The sequence below is a fragment of the Aethalodelphis obliquidens genome, unplaced genomic scaffold (assembly GCF_003676395.1).
Source record: "Aethalodelphis obliquidens isolate GAN/ISIS:26980383/991018 unplaced genomic scaffold, ASM367639v1 scaffold81, whole genome shotgun sequence".
NCBI classification, from domain to species: Eukaryota; Metazoa; Chordata; class Mammalia; order Artiodactyla; family Delphinidae; genus Aethalodelphis; species Aethalodelphis obliquidens.
This window is the reverse complement of record NW_020838025.1, coordinates 7,128,973-7,144,296: the sequence shown is the minus strand read 5'-3', so window position 1 is coordinate 7,144,296 and position 15,324 is coordinate 7,128,973.

Here is a 15,324-nt window from a genome sequence, read left to right as displayed (position 1 = left end):
TTTGGATCATCTTTACTATCATTATTCTGAATTCTTTTTCAGGTAGACTGCCTATTTCCTCCTCATTTGTTAGGTCTGGTGGCTTTTTACCTTGCTCCTTCATCTGCTGTGTGTTTCTCTGTCTTCTCATTTTGCTTAACTTACTGCGTTTGGGGTCTCCTTTTCGCAGCTTGCAGTTTCGTAGTTCCAGTTGTTTTTGGTGTCTGTCCCCAGTAGCTAAGGTTTGTTCAGTGGGTTGTGTAGGCTTCCTGGTGGAGGGGCCTAGTGCCTGTGTTCTGGTGGATGAGGCTGGATCTTGTCTTTCTGGTGGGCAGGTCCACGTCTGGTGGTGGGTTTTGGGGTGTCTGTGGCCTTATTATAATTTTATGTAGCCTCTCTGCTAATAGGTGGATTTGTGTTCCTGTCTTGCTAGTTGTTTGGCATAGGGTGTCCAGCACTGTAGCTTCCTGGTTGTTGAGTGGAACTGGGTCTTAGTGTTGAGATGGAGATCTCTGAGAGATTTTCTCCACTTGATATTATGTGGAGGTGGGAGGTCTCTTGTGGACCAGTGTCATGAACTTGGCTCTCCCACTTCAGAGGCACAGCCCTGACACCTGGCTGGAGCACCAAGAGCCTGTCATCCATATGGCTCAGAATAAAAGGGAGAAAAAATGAAAGAAAGAAGAAGATAAAATAAAATAAAATAAAATAATTAAAATAAAAAATGATTATTAAAAATTTTTTTGAAAAGTAATAAAAAAAGAAAGAGAGAGCAACCAAGCCAAAAAACAAATCCATCAATTACAAGTGCTAAGAACTATACTAAAAAACAAAACAAAAACAAAAAACGGACAGACAGAACCCTAGGACAAATGGTAAAAGCAAAGCTATACAGACAAAATCACATACAGAAGCATACACATACACACTCACAACAAGAGAGAAAGGGAAAAAAAAATATATATCATTGTTCTTGAAGTCCACCTCCTCTATTGGGGATGACTGGTTGTCTATTCATATATTCCACAGATGCAGGGTACATCAAGTTGATTGTGGAGCTTTAATCCGCTGCTCCTGAGGCTGCTGGGAGAAATTTCCCTTTCTCTGTTTGCACAGCTCCTGGGGTTCAGCTTTGGATTTGGACCCGCCTCTGCGTGTAGGTCACCTGAGGCGTCTGTTCTTAGCTCAGACAGGACAGGGTTAAAGGAGCAGCTGATTTGGGGGCTCTGACTCACTCAGGCCGGGGGGAGGGAGGGGTATGGAGTCCAGGGCGAGCCTGCGGCAGCAGAGGACACCCTAACGTTGCTCTAGCCTGAGGCTCACTGTGTGTTCTCCTGGGGAAGTTGTCCCTGGATCACAGGACCCTGGCAGTGGGGGTCTTAACAGGCTCCCAGGAGGGGAGGTGTGAATAGTGACCTGTGCTCGCACACAGGCTTCTTGGTGGCGGCAGCAGCAGCCTTAGCGTCTCATGCCCGTATCTGAGGTCGTCGCTGCTAGCCGCGGCTCGCGCCCGTCTCTGGAGCTCCTTTATGCGGCACTCTTACTTTCCTCTCCTTGCGCACCAGGAAACAAAGAGGCAAGAATAAGTCTCTTGCCTCTTAGGCAGCTCCAGACTTTCCCGGACTCCCTCCCGGCTAGCTGTGGCGCACTAGCCCCCTTCAGGCTGTGTTTACGCAGCCAACCCCAGTCCTCTCTCTGGGATCTGACCCGCCGAAGCCCGAGCCTCAGCTCCCAGCCCCGCCCACCCCGGCGGGTGAGCAGACAAGCCTCTCGGGCTGGTGAGTGCTGGTCCGCACGGATCCTCTGTGCGGGAATCTCTCCGCTTTGCCCTCCGCACCCCTGTTGCTGCGCTCTCCTCCATGTCTCCGAAGCCTCCCGCCTCCGCCACCTGCAGTCACTGCCGGCGAAGGGCCTTCCCAGTGTGTGGCAACCTTTCCTCTTTCACAGCTCCCTCCCACTGGTGCAGGTACCGTCCCTATTCTTTTGTCTCTGTTTTTTCTTTTGCCCTACCCAGGAACGTGGGGAGTTTCTTGCCTTTGGGGAGGTCTGAGGTCTTCTGCCAGCGTTCAGTAGGTGTTCTGTAGGAGTTGTTCCACACGTAGATGTATTTCTGATGTATCTGTGGGGAGGAAGGTGATCTCCACGTCTTACTCTTCCGCCATCTTGAAGCTCCTCCGGTCACTTATTTTTAAATTTGTTTCTTTTAAAAAAAGCTCTCATGGAACATTTAAAATATTTAAAAAACTGATAAATGCCATAAACATCTATGTAGCCATCATCCAGTTTCAGCAACTATCAACTAACCACCAATAATGTTTCTTCTATACCCTCAGCCACTCCTCAACTCCTGTATTATTTTGAAAGAAATCCCAGATTCCATATTATTTTATCCATAATTTTTATACCCTTTGAATCAATATTATTTAAGTACCAACCTCCCACTAAACATTTGCATTTTAACTCATTATGTTTCAAATTTCTTATCTCCCCCAATACCTTGACTTCTTTGTAGCCTTTCCTTTCTCACTGTCTGCCATTAGTCTGTCATTCTGTTCCTGAGTCCTTGTATTGAGGGACTTCATCAGTATTTCTCAAGAACTTTTCAGGAGTCATTGAATATTTGTTGCTGCTGAGGGAGATAGCCAATATTTCTGTCTAAAAACAAATTATTATATTTATTATTAAAAATAAAAGATAATATTTTGAACTTTGTTTTTCTAGTGTGTCAACTGCATCTGTCTTTTCAGATATTGATTTGTCCATTGGTTTGCCCTTTGAATTATTTTTGGTGAATTTATCTCATTGCTTTGTTACACAATTGGAAGAGTGTTGGCAGATTCCAGTTCTCTGAAGACTTCTGTTGTCTATTGTGGACTAATCCTGGGGTCTAATTTCAAGGTTCATTTGACATTTTGGTGGAAAATGTGTATTCTGGTAACTATGTCCTTTGAAAAACTTTGTGAGTTACAAATGATCAGAGAGAGAGAGAGAGAGAGAGAGTGACAGAAGACATGACTGTTAAACTTTGATAAATTTATTAAGGACTCAAGATACTTTTTATGTTAGAATTTTCTTCATAGTTTAAAATATTTAGATTAATGCCTATGAATGCACATTATATAATACATATATATAATTTGATAATATAAATAATTGATTCCTCAAATAAGCTAGTTTTGTTAGTTTGTATTTTATCTATTTGGGAAAGTTGAATAAAAAGTATTACACTTTTACTCCCTTTTGAGTTTCTCTGCATTGTATTTATATTTTTCTTAGTTTATTTTTTTTTTTTTTGGCTGTGTTGGGCCTTTATTGCTGCGCGCGGGCTTTCTCTAGTTGCGGCGAGCGGGGCTACTCTTCCTTGTGGTGTGTGGGCTTCTCGTCGAGGTGGCTTCTCTTGTTGCAGAGCACAGGCTCTAGGTGTGCGGGATTCAGTAGTTGTGGCTCCCGGGCTCTAGACCACAGGCTCAGTAGTTGTGGTGCACGGGCTTAGTTGCTCCACGGCATGTGGGATCTTCCCGGACCAGGGATCGAACCCATGTCCCCTGCACCGGTGGGCGGATTCTTAACCACTGTGCCACCAGGGAAGCCCTGTATTTTTCTCCTTACGATTTTTTTTCCATAACTTATATTAAGATTTTCTTTTTGAGTATTACATTGTTTTTTCTTTTCTTCATATGTTGGTAATCCCCATCTGCATTCTTTCCCATTATTCAATCTTCACATAGATCCAACTTCAATATTTTCTAAATTCATATACTATGCGTGGATTAATAATGAGGACTACTCTTTACCCATTTCATACTCAACCAAATGATTAAATGTATTTTTAAGGAGCATATACTTTTCATACTAGGTTGAAAGTTCCTGGAGACCAGAATCTCAACCTTTTATATCAGTATCAATGTATCAACCTTTTGTGTCTATATCAATGTATCAACTTAAAATTAAATATGGTAGACTCTCCAAATATTTGTTGACTTAAAATCTAGTTAGGAAAAATCATGTTTTGCTACATGTTTCATGTACTTGCTGACTATAATATAAATAAATTCATCCGTGTTATGATCTTATGCATTATAAATATTTAAGACATCAGCAACATTAATGGAGTTCTAAATAAAGCATAGAAAAGTTTAGCCACAATTCCACTATTCAATTCCAATTTTTAAATTTTTAAAATTTAAAAATTTAAAAAATAAATTGAAGATAATTGATTTACAATGTTGTGTTAGTTTCTGGTGTACAGCAAAGTGATTCAGTTATATATATATATTCTTTTTCAGATTCTTTTCCATTATAGTTTATTACTATATTGAATATAGTTCCCTGTGCTATATAGTAGGACCTTGTTGTTTATCTATTTTATGCATAGTAGTTTGTATCTGCTATACCCAAACTCCTAACTTATCCCTACCCCTCCTTTCCCTTTTGGTAAGTTTATTTTATACGTAAGCGAGTCTGTTTCTGTTTTGGAAAGAAGTTCATTTGTAACACTTTTTTGGATTCCACATATAAGTGATATCATATGATATTTATCTTTCTCTGTCTGACTTATTTCACTCAGTATGATAATCTCTAACTCCATCCATGTTGCTGCAAATGGCATCATTTCATTCTTTTTTTTATGGCTGAGTACTATTCCATTGTATATATATGCCACAACTTGTTTATTCATTCATCTATATACGGGCACTTAGGTTGCTTCCACGTCTTGGCTATTATAAATAGTGCTGCTGTGAACATTGGGGTGCATGTATCTTTTTGAATTCAAGTTTTCTCCAGATATATGTAAGGGCAAATAATTTCTACACTGCTATAATTAGTACCATAGATACTTTGTTTTAAAGGTCAACTTTATTAAGGTATAATTCACATACAATAAAATGTACCCATTTTTAGTGTACATTTTGGAAAAGTTTCAAAAAGTTTTCTTTTTCAAAAGAAAATTCTCAATATAATTTTGCAATGTTTTTTGGTCTTAATAATCTTTACAGTTTGATTATATATACATATATTTAATTGAAAAAAGCTGTTAAAAGGTAAAAAATACTACTCTTTTTCTAGCTATTGATACAAGTTTCCAGTCTTACTCTATGTACAATTTTTCTGGCTAAGACTGGCCCTGGGTAAAATTTGGAAACAAGCAAAGATTTTGCTTTAAATTTCCTCTTGGAGTCCATTTCTGCTTCCTCCTCATTCCAAGGAGCCCTGTCATTACAAGCCGCACCTCTACCTCAGTTGTTTATCACTTTGGGACAAAAGTATTTTACACTTTAGACTCTTGATTTTGTATTTAATGTGCTAATGCCTTTAGTGGTAGAGATTTTCAGTCAAATATATAAATGTCCCTTAATCATGTGTTGTTTGAAGACTTATTCCTTCTATAAAGTTACCTCTGACAGTACATTTGGTCATTTCTAGATTCTCTTTTTCAGGTATCTAATTCCTATCCTGCAAGGAGTGCATGAAAGGACAAAGCATCATGAGTGTGTGTGTGTGTGTGTGTCTGTGTGTGTGTGTGTGTATGTACCAACATGTGTTTTATTGCCTTGGAAAGAAGTGGTATCCTTCTCCAATATCTTGTGTAGGATGAGTTGGAGAGTTTTCTAGTTTTCAAACTTTTGTAAATTCTCTAGTCCTGACATATCCTGTTCTTTGCCTGACTGGGTAGACAAAGTGTAAGCTTGAAGGGCTACGCTGGCAGAATGACCTTTCATTCTCCCAGGTGGATTGAATCAGATACTGCTTTCCTCAAACACTCAATCACAATTCTTAGTCACAGACTAGGTCACAGGCAAGCAGTCAGCCTCAGGGTATGGTCATGTTCAAGTTCAGCTCATTAGTACCAGCCCAGGCTAGTCTTTTGTTTCTGTACTCATAGTTCTGTTAGGAAAGTGCAGGATTTAGGCTACTTTGAAAAATTTAATCCCCCCTTCCCAAGTTTTTGACTGTGGAACAGCTAGAGAGGGATGGACTTCGGAATAAAACAGACCCATCTGTGTGTGTATATATTTCCTCCCTCCCTTCTTCCCTTCCTTCCTTCTTTCCTTCCTTTTTTCCCTTTCTTGTTTACTGTTTCATTTGTTTATTATTGAAAAGAGATAAAAGAGCATGGTACAATTTCAAACAAATTTAAGAGTATGTGATGGAAAGTAAGCAGTCCCTCTATCTCAAGTCTCTAAACTCCTTTCCTAAAGGCAGCCACACTTAGCATTTTCTATGCGTCCCTCCGTAAAATTTCAGTTCATAATCAAACACATATTTGTATTTATACCCTTTAATTTATATCCTGTTAAAAAGCTCAGATGTACCTGGCTTATTTTCACTTGAAACGTGTCCAGAATATTGTTTCAAAACAGCACTTACAGATCTACCGCATTCTTTCTAAAGACCATGTTTGGCTACATAGTGTTCTATTGTATTGTACATACTTTGTTGAACCAGTCTCCTGTGGAGGGAACTTAAGTTATTTCTAGTCAAAAAATTCTTTTTGGTTATTAAGGATGATACCACAGTGAGTATTCATAGAGATACATGAGGATAATTATTGGAGACATTCCTGAAGTAGGTTGCTATGTCTAACATTAAACTTTTAATAGTTATTGCCAAATTGTCCTTCAATGAAGTTTCATCAACTTATCCTCCCAGTAACAACATTTGAAAATGCTTGGTTTCAGACTATTAGTATCAAACTTTTCCAACTTTGCCTACAAATTCATTTTTCTTCAATAAATAAGAAGCACTTTCTCTTCCTTTCTCCATTCTCCTGCCACCTTTAATTGTCTTATTTTTAATCACAGAATAAGATATTGAAGGTTATAACTTTTTAGAGTTAAGCATAAATTCCAAATGTTGACTATGCAGTCATTCCTTATAAGGAAGAAAGAGGTGTTTCTCTGGGCCTACATTCAATTTCCATGCTTCAGTCCCTCTTTGCTTTAACTCTGCCCACATGCTGGTTAGGTGGCAGTGTTAATTGGGCATTCTGCTTTTTGAATCTCATGTAGAGTGCACATCCAACTAGTTTACCACAAAATTTAAAACAAAAATGAAGAGAATGAACACAGCCATTAGAGTTGTTGTGAATCATTTGAGTTAAATGTAAATGCAGAAAGAAAATAGGAAAACTACCATTAAGTGCACCTTGCCCTTCTCAGTGGAATACAGTACAGATTTACAATGTTAATTATTTCCACCATCTATCTGTTTAAAAGCTGTGAGATTGCAATATGAATATGTCAGGTATTTAAATACTAATTTTACTTAAAAAAATCTGTACTTTTTATTAAAATATCATTATGCATATTTTAAAGTTAAAACTCTGTGCTATGTAAATGTAGAGTAAAATTCCCATTTATCGTCCACTGAATGTGAGGGAAATTGGATTTGTCAGGAAGCTGATTGATATCTCGAAGTGTTTTGTTTTCAGTGACTGGCACTGCCGAGCTACAACCATCTATCATCTAACAGGTAATTAGTCAGATTTCTCATCATGAGCCTTCAATCCTGCTGTTTTATTGTTGAAATACCACAAACCACTAGGCAATCTGAATGCAGATAAAGTTCTCTGTCATGGTCTTAAGGACAAAGACAACATTTTGCAATTCAGCAGTAGTGAGTTTGAATAAAAGTCACTGAAATGTAAGTTTGGGTCTTATAAGAAAATAAACGTAATAAAAAATATAACTTGATACCCTACTTGTCCTCTAAAGTGACAACTGAGAAACTGGCTATTTACAAAGCCCCTTAATGTTCTAAAATGAACTTACTTTATTATAATATTTTATAAGTAGAAAGTTAAGTGGAAGAACATTGATCACATGAAAAATAAAGTTAGATAAAATAGATGAACCAGGTCCTGAATAGCTTTCATCCATTTTCTAAAATACTTTAGATGGTGGATAAAAATAATCTGCAATTAATAGTAGCTAATCATATGAAAAGTTTACTCCTTTTAAAATATTTTATAAGGGAGTTTAGAAATTAAAATAACTGGAAACTCTAAAGATGAATTATTTGATCACTCTTACATGTGCTTTGTACTAAACAAGCTTGCTTCTGAAATTGTTGCTAAGACACTTCTCGGGCCTTCTATGGTTTATAGGTTTCAGACAATTGATTCACATTTTTGGATCCCAAGAAGGTTGGTAACTTTATACCATTGAATATTATTTTCTTGACTTAATTCAAAATTGTTTATTATCTTTCAGAAAAATGGATCTCAAAATACTTCAGCTTTCCAAAAAGTCACAGATACCATAGTCATTACTTCTTAATGAAGTGTACATATAATGTGTCTTCTTTCAAACATTTTGTGTGGAAATGAATATATTTACATGCTTTCTCAAACCTTGGTTAAATAATAATTTTCTTTATGCCACAAAGTAATGTATATGCAGCATGTGTACATTAAAATTTATTAGATAAGCAATGTTTTAATTCAATTACATAGTCATATTTTCTGGTAAATAATAGATTTTACCACAGAGAAAATTTTTATATAATTGAGTTTGATTTTAAAATATAAACTAAACTTTAGTTTTGTATGCAGATTAAACACATACTTTACAAACATAGTATATAATGTGGACATTCCTATGCAATATGTAGAATATAATATCGCATATTATCAAGTTGTTTAGACATTTAAAATATGGCACTATAATTTTTCTTGTATTATCTTTATTAAAAATACAGCAATTTATACACATATCTTTGTGTTTCCTTAAATAGCATAAGCTTTGGTTCTACCATGAATATTTCATAAAACCTTTTCATATGAAAACAAATACCAATTTATTATAAATCATGATTTCTTTCAATATCTTAATGCAATGTAAAAAAATACTCTTGTAGGTATTATCACACGAGAATAAAAAGTTGAGAGTAATTATCATTAAATAAGTAATTTTTTTTTTTTTCTAAATGAGGGAAATAGTGGGTTTGTTTCTTTGGAATCATGATTTTGGCCCACGGGCCCAGCCGCTCTGTGGCATGTGGGATCCTCCCAGACCAGGGCATGAACCCATGTCCCCTGCATCGGCAGGTGGACTCTCAACCACTGCGCCACCAGGGAAGCCCCAGTAATTTTTTTTTTTAAGATTTTTTTTTTGATGTGGATCATTTTTTTAAATTAATTTATTTATTTTTATATTTATTTTTGGCTGTGTTGGGTCTTCGTTTCTGTGTGCGGGCTTTCTCTAGTTGCGGCAAGCGGGTACCACTCTTCATCACGGTGCACGGGCCTCTCACTATCATGGCCTCTCGTTGCGGAGCACAGGCTCCAGATGCGCAGGTTCGGTAGCTGTGGCTCACGGGCCCAGTTGCTCTGCGGCATGTGGGATTTTCCCAGACCAGGGCTCGAACCCATGTCCCCTGCATTGGCAGGCAGATTCTCAACCATTGCACTACCAGGGAAGCCCTAAATAAGTAATCTTGTTAGACAGATAAATAGAATATTACATACACTGTTGCTCAATATAGATCTGTATTATCACACAAAATGCAGAGTTACTAGTTCCCAGAGAATTTTATTTAAATATTTTTATGCAACACTGAATAAACACAAACTGAAAACTTAAGTCAAACTTCTAGGTTCTTACAGGCATCCAAATGGAGCACACACACCCTGTTGGGGGAAGAGCATGTAGTTAGGGTTCTAATAAATGCAAAAATGCAAGAGTAAGAGCATACCTGATGGTTCCTGGAATAGCAAGGAGGTCAGGTAACTGGAGGAGAGTGAGCCAGGAAAGACTAGTAGGAGATGAGTTCAGAAGTGGGGTGATTTTGTAGGCAGGGCTTGTAGCTGTCGTGAGAACTTTGGTTTTGCCTCTGAATGAGGCGGAGCCACTGCAGGGTTTCAAGTAGAAGAGTGACATGGTCTGCTCTATGTTTTGGTTTTTTCGTGTTTTTTTTTTTTTTTTTTTTTTTGCGGTACGTGGGCCTCTCACTGTTGTGGCCTCTCCCGTTGCGGAGCACAGGATCCGGACGCACAGGCTCAGTGGCCATGGCTCACGGGCCCAGCCGCTCCGCGGCATGTGGGATCCTCCTGGACCGGGGCACGAACCCGCGTCCCCTGCATCGGCAGGCGGACTCCCAACCACTGCGCCACCAGGGAAGCCCCTGCTCTATGTTTTAATAGAATCTTGCTGCTGCTGTGTGGAAAACAGACTGAAAGGACAAAGGTGGAAGCAGGAAAATCGGTTTGTCAAATAGGAATTAAAGGTTCGGGGTAGCTCAAGGAGACTTTAAATTCATTAGTAGTAATAGTTAACGTCTTTCGGGAATGCAGAACTACTTGGGTATATGCTTCAGTTTCTTGGTACCAAAATAGTGTTCATTCCTACCTTCTTTATCACTCTTGAACCTACGTAAATTCTTACTTGAAAAGCCTTCTTCGACATAAGTTAGAAAAATAATACTTAAGGATACTAATTTAGATCAGACACTATGAAACCAATATATCCCACACTTTTTTTTTTTGCGGTACGCGGCCTCTCACCGTTGTGGCCTCTCCCGTTGCGGAGCCCAGGCTCCAGACGCGCAGGCCCAGTGGCCATGGCCCATGGGCCTAGCCGCTCCGCGGCATGTGGGATCTTCCCGGACCGGGACACGAACCCGCGTCCCCTGCATCGGCAGGCGGACTCTCAACCACTGCGCCACCAGGGAAGCCCTATCCCACACTTTTAATGCAATTTTAGTGCAAGAAAATTTCATTAAAACAAAATTTGTCATGGTTGGGCTTTAGCCTATATAAAGTATTGTGGTATCACTTATCGCCCACTCACAAATTTGGATTCATAATACCTGCCTAAGGTATAAAGAATTTTCACAAACTGAGTTTTGGATTTTACTCCAATATGCTCTATTATGCTAGTATTTTAAGTATCTTGTGAAGGGAAATACTAATTCAATCAAAGTATACTCTACTGCTTCAAAAACTTGCCCATGCAAATATCCTTGATTATTAATTCATTGAATCATAAATAAAATATAAGTTAAATTAATTTTGACTTTGCATTTGGTTTCATCTTAAGGCCACGTTCTGCCCTTTTGCATACCAGCTGATGTTTCTGGAAAAAGGTTTGCAGCTGTTTCCATAGCCAGTGCTATAATGACTCACCTGCCAGACCTGTGCTGTGCTCCTTGTGAAAGCCCCATGGCAGGATATTGATTTCTTTAAAGGCTATTAACATGCTCAGGGATGGGGGTGTAAAGGATAAAGCAGAGGGAGACGGGAAGAAGAAACCTTAGAAACGTTCAGATAGGTCTTCAAAATGGGAATACATCGAGAAGTTAATCTGCTAGTTATCTGACCTCTACACCTTTGTAGAATGCAAGCCTGATCTGAAAAATCGCTTTGTAGCAAAGTTTCTATGAAATCTGGCATCTCTGCTTCAGGCTAGAACTACTAGGCGCTGTTTCTCACTACCATTTTCCATCTAGTGAGTTTTTTTTGTAGTAAAATGCCTCATGAATGTCCTTACATTTGGAAAAGAAGACGGTTAGAGCTTGTTTTAGCACATGGACATGATACAGTATGGTTACCATCTCTCATTTCTAAATTGATTAATTAGGTGAGCACTTATTTAATGTGAATGCTAAGTGCTAGGCTTGATGCTGGGTATGCAAAGGTGAATAAGTCCAGATCCTACCATCAAGGCAATCTGGGCTGAGAGGGGAGAAACACAACATATATGGCCACATATTAAAATGTGATAAATACTATCCTAGCATATGAACTAAGAAAGAAAATCTCTAAAGGTAGTGATGACTAATTCTCCTTTGGGTGGGGAGCACAGTTGGAAGGTTTCAAAAAAGAAGCTGACATTTGAGCTAAGCTTTGAGCCCATAGAGGTTTGAAGCATGGGGATGATCAGAGCTGTGTATGAATGCTACAGATGTAGCCATCTGTGTAGGAAAGATGGCTGTGACCGGTGTGTTGAGGAGGAATGAAGTGGTTGAGAGATTGAAGCGTGTGGCTACTGTAATGTTCTAGTTAAGAGACAACGTAGGGCTGGATTTGGGCAGTGTAGAGGGAGGAAGGCATGAATAGGAGATTTTGGAGGTACATCTCATGGGACATGGTGAAGAGTTGATGGTGGTGGTTGAAGAAGGAGGAAAGGTGGAGAAGGGAGAACTGAGATTTAGTCTCAAGAACCTAGTATATGGGGAGGGGGAAGGATAAGCTGTGACAAAGCGAGAGAGTGGCATGGACATATATACACTACCAAACGTAAGGTAGATAGCTAGTGGGAAGCAGCCGCATAGCACAGGGAGATCAGCTCGGCGCTTTGTGACCACCTGGAGGGGTGGGATAGGGAGGGTGGGAGGGAGGGAGACGCAAGAGGAAGGAGATATGGGAACATATGTATATGTATAACTGATTCACTTTGTTATAAAGCAGAAACTAACACACCATTGTAAAGCAATTATACTCCAATAAAGATGTAAAAAAAAAAAAAGAACCTGGTATAGATTACCAGAAGGGGAGAGGAGCTATTGAAGGGAGAGATTATAGGTTCGGTTTTGTGCACGTAGAATTTGGATTTTCAGCAGATTATTCAAATGGAAATATCATGCAGGAGGTTCTGCAGATGGGTCTGGAGCTCAGGAGGGAAGGGCCAGTTCTGGAATCGTTTATATTAGGACTCATCAGTATACAGGTGATGGCTGACACATTTTTGGCTGGTGTTCCTGAGAAAGTGGCTCTTTTTGATTCCTTCTCTAAGCTTCATTTTCTCAGGCTCTGTTCCTCATGCTCAGTAAATATGTTCTCATCAGTAAAAAAGGAATAGTAACAGCACCTACACTATGAATTTTTGATGAGAAAATGAATAAGGCAGAGAATATAAAGCATTGTGACTGAAACCTAGTAAGTGCTCAATCCATGTTAGTGATTATTGTAGTTGTTGTTAGTTTTATTTGCTTAATAGCAGAGGCAGTAGAGGGCTGGGCATGGTGAGTGTAATGCACTCCTACAAGACATGTAGAGACGATAGGCATGAGAGAAATGGGAAAATCCATAAGGAGGGAAGCTTTTTTTTTTTTCAGAGATGGAGAAAATGATATATTTATAAGTTTATGTAGATGAGGAGAGATATTAAAGACACCAAAGAGAGATGGAAAAAAATCTTGGAGCTTGGGTCAGGCAGCTTAGCGGACATGTTCCTAAATTCTCACCTGGGCTCTAGCATTCATGGTTGAGGACTTGGAGGTTCAGAAACAGCTTCAGTGGGAAATGAGAAAAGAGGCTGTCCTGGTTGCAGGGGTAAGGGTGTCTTTTGTTGATTAGTCCCTAAGGTCCTACTGATTTTACCGGAACCTAGATTTGCTTCTTCATCAATTAATACCTTAGTTCATTCCTATAATATCAGACTCTCTAGTCATGCCCTACATGCCAGTCCAGTCTCTAAATTGCCAATTAGTCTTATCTTAAAATGCACATATTCTGATACATCCTTAGTTAAACCTTTCCCGTCTCCCCATTGCCTTTAGGAAGATCTTGATTCCTTAGTATGTTTCTTTATTCTTACCCACTTCTCTAATGTGCCTAAGATTGCCGTAATTCTGAACTATGATATGTCTCTTTCATTAGGCTGATCATATACTGTATTGTCCAAAAGAGAACACTTTTGAGAATAAAAGAGGATGCTACTAAACAATTATGTCCGGACAACAGGCAAAAACTGGATCACAGTGTCTATCATCTCCCTGATTTTCCACATTTGTGTCTTATTTGTGTCTACTGCTCATTTTGCTTGGAATACCCCCTCTGTCATTAATCCCATTCTCTCCCTGGTGAAATTTTACCCATCCTTCAAAACCCAAATCAACTTCCAAGTGCCAGAGGTAATCAATTCCCTCTGATTTCCCTGGCTGGCTCGATTAACCATTTCCTCCCCTATGCTTTTATAGCAGATTTTATGTACCCCTGCTTTAGCCCTTATCATGTTGTTGTGTAACTTGTTTGCTTTTATATCTGCCCTTTTCATTATACTGTGAGCTCCCCAAATCCAGAATATTGGTGTATATACTTGGCACCTGCTACACTGCCAGGCCCATAGAAGTCATTCATAAAAATCACATATTCCTTGGAATTGTCATTATTATGGATGTCAATTTCCTTATTAGATTATAAACTCCTGGAGTCTTTGATTGCTTCCAATTTATCTTTCTATCCACTTTAGTACTAGCACATTTTCTTGTAAATAGTAGGTCCTGAGCTGTATTTGGTAAACAGAAGAACAAAAAGACACTGAAAAATACACTTAAGTTTCAGGTTATTAGTGTATAATTCTAAAAACCTGTCCTTGAAGGAATATAGTACCTTATAGAATCCTCTCTTGTTAAATGATTTCCAACCTAAATTTTCAGACTTGGGTTAATTTTCCAAAGAGATTATTTTATGGGTAATGGTGATTTAAAGCTCAAAATATGTTTAATGCTTGGACAAGCAAATCCTTTTAACATCACTTGAATTTAAATGTGCGATTTCTTCTTATTTCACTCTCTGCGTACAAAGTAGGGCAACCTCTATCCTAGGAGTGATCCAGATTCCTGAGCTGGGCTTTATTGGTTGTGTAGGGAGGGGTCATGAGAGCTTTGTGTGAAACAATTGAGGATTTATGACATTCATATAGGAAGAACAGATGATGTTTTGTGAACAACAGGCATTATTAGTGGCTTTCCACAAAATGTCTTCCAGGGAGAAGCCAGAAAGAAGCCCGTGCCTTCTGATGGGAGAGACAAACTGCTCGGGGATCTGCCTGAACATTTGGGAGCTTCCAAATGTTCTCTGATGGTCTTTGCAGGGTTAGCCTTTTAGCTAGTCTACTCTCTACTAGTTGGCATTATTGAGATAAAATAAAAAACCCGAGGCTGGATTTTTATTTTGAAGTAGTTACTGCCGGAATCTTCAAACTATTTAAACTAGTTGTTAAGTGACACTATTATTTGAAGTAATTGAGGCTGTCAAAGGCTGCAGCTGTCCCGACCATAAGCAGTTACCACTCTGAGGTGTCAGAGACCAGGGGAATTGAGATTTTTATTATTGGTTTTATTTTTAGCTGGTGTCAGTCAGTCATGCTGACTGAAGGCTGACACTAAAGCCAGCATATAATGAGATGTCATGATTTGGTACTTTTATGCATTCACCTTGGGGCAGTCATCATACCAAGTGAACAGCTCACAGCATCTCTTCCTATGGCTCCTACTGCCATCTCTGGCTCCTGCTGTTCCTGCAGTCATTTTTCGCCCTCTCCTGCCAGCATCGTCTCTAGCCAGGGTTTTCCACCTCACTTTTCCCTGCTATTGCTGATGGCTCCTGGCTCCTGGTGGCTC